General features: G+C 37.4%; 1 long non-coding RNA gene across 2 annotated transcripts; it reads right to left on the reverse strand.

The window, feature by feature from the left end:
* Nucleotides 1-2,113: 2,113 nt before the first annotated feature.
* Nucleotides 2,114-3,389, reverse strand: LOC122080639. Of its 2 annotated transcripts, XR_006140871.1 has the most exons (4): nt 3,018-3,389; nt 2,692-2,890; nt 2,257-2,324; nt 2,114-2,170 (listed from the first exon to the last, which is right to left on the reverse strand). It is a non-coding gene; the product is annotated as an uncharacterized LOC122080639 (long non-coding RNA). The 2 variants fall into 2 exon arrangements; XR_006140861.1 differs by having other exon boundaries at nt 2,114-2,324.
* Nucleotides 3,390-4,121: the final 732 nt, after the last annotated feature.

Genomic DNA, 4,121 nt, shown 5'->3' on the forward strand with positions numbered 1-4,121 from the left:
TCTTTTTGGGATGGTGATTGTTCTCCAACGTAAACAAGTTAAACCATGTTTCTACTTTATGGTAAGAACTCTTTCTGGGAGTGTAGCATAATGACGCTAGCGTCTCCTTGAGCATTGATTGCACCAAAGTTGCCATCGAAAAGTTCTCAAACAATTAGCATGAACAATTGAAATGAAGCAACACACTCCTCTAGCTTCCATTAACATAAAAACCTGTTGATTTGAAGAACGCAACAGTGAAGGATATTGAACTAAGCCCTTCTAAAAGAACCAGATTTTTGGAATAGTATCCACTCGATGATTATAAATAAAAGGGATAATTACTTGGACACCCTTTGTACTATTGCCGGGTTGCTTGACACCTCAAACTATTGAACATATTACTTGAAGCCCCATGAAACCTAACGATGTTAGTCTGATGTTAGTGGTTGAAATGAAAAAGACCACTTTATCCTTATGAGTTATTCAACTAAAACTTGTGAGGTTAAAATGACAAACTTACCTTTTAAATGTATTAACCTTATAAAACTCAACGATTTAATTAGTGGGTGTCACTCCCATCTTCCAAATCAATTCCTTCACAAAATCATACCAGAAATTAGGCATATTCAGCTCTAAAGTTTTCCATTTCAACCACTAACAGCAGACTAACACTATCAGATTTCATTGGATAAATAATGAACAACAGTTCGGTAATTGTCTACACTTGCAATAGACATTAGAGGAACCTCTTCCTCCTTCTCTCGAACTAGATTTACCTGGTCAACAACAGTCATAGTCACAGTTGGATCAACATGAATTACCACTCCAAAGTCCAATCCCTCCTCCTTCAAAGAAGCCAAAGGAGCATAGGACACCAAGACCGGAACCCACCTCAGAAATACCCATGGTTTGTAAAGGAGCCAGGGCAAAGCAAAGCCTGGATTGTGCCTCAATTATATCAATTGTACTCACTACAAGAAAAGTCATTTTTAGTGACGGTGAAAAAGTGTCTCCGAAAATATATATCCGTCACAAAAAATAAGGGTGACGGAAATTTTATTCATGGACGTAGCCCATAATGCCGTGGCCGAAAATGGGCTACAACAAAAGGGCTACAGTAGAGATGTGCATTTTAGACGACACTTAATTTTTACCGTCACCTTAAGTTATATTTTTAGCGACGGTTTTTTTTTTTACCATCTCCATAGCTCATTTGTGGGAAACGATTGTACTTTTACCATCGCCTTTGATTACATTTTTGGAGACGGATTATTTTTTCAAATGTTTGGTATAATTTATAGCACTTATACCAAACGCTTCATTTTTAGGCCTAAGACAAAAATATGGTAAGACAGTGAGTTATAGACATTCAAAAGTATAAGAACTACGCTCCAAGGCCGTGTTGTACTACAATTAAAAAGTAATGATTCTAGTTCATCCGAGTCACTCCATATTTCTCCTAAGCTCCAGACTCACACATTATAGATCCATCCCACCCTAATCATGATTCATAGTTAAGAATACCTCCCCCTCCATTTTTTGTTACTAAGCTCTCTTAAGTTTCATTTCTATGTATATTTATTTGACTTATTTCTTTTTTTTCAAGTGTTTGGTATAATTTATAGCACTTATTTCTATTTATAATAAATTAGAATAAATCACAAATTATTCTCTCAAGTTATTTTTTATTTGTGGCAACAAATCATTTATGTTGATTTTTGCGTTACCTTAAATGAGCACGTGTGCTAAACTATCCAAAATCAAAGGTAAATAGGTAACTTGAATATGTTTTATACTTTTTCAATAAAAAAACCCCAAATCCTATAATCTGATCAACGAGAGAAAGGATAGATCAACAAGTCATCCAACACATTTACAAATGCAGTTAAGGTTTCATTGGACCATTTACATGATTATATCACACGGCCCCAACACACTCAACAGAGTCTTGATCAGAAATATAACTCAAGCCCCCTTCTACCTGTTCTATCTCACACTCACTACTTCCCTACTTGATACTATCGAAAGGCCTCAATCAAAATTCTTTTGTGTGTTTTAGTAGAAGTTCTCCCAAACAAAACAAAACGAAACCAGGATCACAACCTAAATCCATTTTGAAACCACCAAGACATGCACGATCAAAATCTCTAGTTTAGATGACCCCACAACTCAGTCCATGGTTTACAGACTGTACAAACAAAACCATTATCAGAACACTCACTCAGCTATGTACACAGTAAAGAACACAAGTACCCACTGCTGAAATTTCATTACCTCTCCACAGGATTAGAAGAGGATGCCTCTTGCCTCGGTTCTCTCAGATACCCAAGTAATGTTTCAGCCTGTGGAGTCGCACAACCAAACTCAAAGTTAGAATCAACTCACCTGTGAATTAGAAGAGGAAGAAAACAAGGATTCTGTGAGCTACACAGGCAAGAATTATTTAAATTGGCTGCAAGAACATAATCTCATCTCTAATTCTCTACCACTCTGTAACAATTGCAGATGTGATACAAAAACAATCACCAACTCATGGGGTATGTCCATTGTGTAGTTCGGGAGAGATGGAGGAAATCAAATTAGCCATATAACCTGTAAGCCTTTCAACTTTCAATCTCTATTTGCTACCATGACTTCAGTAGGTAGAACCTTGATAGAGAGTAAGAAAAGGGCAGATTTGTATCCCAAGCCCCAAACTATAATTCTTACCTTTTGCTTCGCTTGGGCACTTCCTGACTGTGAGAGAGCTACCAACGGAGGGATTCCACCTTCCCTTACAAGCAAACCCCTGTTCCGAACATACATAATTGCAGAAGCGTTAAGACTGCGAATTCCTTCCCTTTCATCGATCCGTCCTTGATAGCTTCGACCAGAACCAGAATTTCCTCGACAATAGCCGTTTTGCCATCTGGAAAAACATTGAGAGAGAGAGAGAGAGAGAGACTAATTTCTAAACCTTCAATATAAACAATGTTGTATCCTTTAAGATAATTTCTGCCATCAAAGGATCACACCCATAAAAGAGAGAGACTCACCAGCAGCTATGTTGTCTGTACCCTCGCTTCCAACGAGAACCACCGATGCAAAGCAACCTTTCAAAAGAATACCAAAAGGTTTGGGTAATTCGTGAGAGAGAGAGCAATAGGATGGACAAAAGATTTTGAGAGGGGAATGGAGGTTACGGTTCTCACTTCTGAGAAGAAGTTTGAGAGCAAGAGGGAGATCTAGAGAGAGAGAGAGAGAGAGACAGAGAGAGGAGTTTGAGAGGGAATGGAGGTTACTGTACTGATCCCGATCAATTCTGAGAAAATTCGAGAGCAAGAGGGAGATTTGGAGAGAGAAAGAGAGAAAATAGCAGGAAGGTGGAGGGAGAAAGGCAATACAAAGAATTAAGCCGCGAAAACTAAAATTCCTCCGCGACAACTAAAATTCCTCTTCTTGGAGTGACGGTCGTATATATTTTGTCATCCTAAATATTTTTAGAGGCGATAAATTTTGACGTTGCCCATTCCAATCACATTCTTACTAATTAAATTCAATAATTAAACACAGCCTTATATTACCGTCTCTATAAATAATATATAAATATATATATAATATATGGTGATGGTAAAAGTATTACAATCACCCAAAATAATTTTATGGCGATACTTATTTTTTCCATGGCAGTATATTATATTCGGAGACGAAAAAAAAAAATACCATCACCCAAAATTGTGGCCGAAAATTGCTTTTCGTGTAGTGACTCAAATTGTTAGATAATGATAATCGGTCATAACAACACTGTTCACATCGCTATTACAGAACCGTACATGAGACTTCAGCTTCATAAGGCTCCTCGAAGAACTTGTCCAAGATATAACCATGTTGGACCTAGATTTGTAGGCCAACCAGTTTGGACGTTTAACTTAAATAACTTTGCCAAGAAAAAATTGTAGGCTGTCCACATCATCAGAATCCTAAACAGAAGGATCACTATTTGGAAAATGGATCCACTATTCGTTCGATTACCTGGTCATACAGGTGAGCATCCAACACATGTCCCATTTCTAACTATTACATGGGTGAATAGGGGTATATTTGAAAGTAAAAAAGAACAGGTGTTAGATGTTCACCTGTATGACCTAGTGATTGTATTA

The sequence above is a fragment of the Macadamia integrifolia genome, chromosome 1 (genome assembly GCF_013358625.1).
Source record: "Macadamia integrifolia cultivar HAES 741 chromosome 1, SCU_Mint_v3, whole genome shotgun sequence".
Lineage (NCBI taxonomy): Eukaryota > Viridiplantae > Streptophyta > Magnoliopsida > Proteales > Proteaceae > Macadamia > Macadamia integrifolia.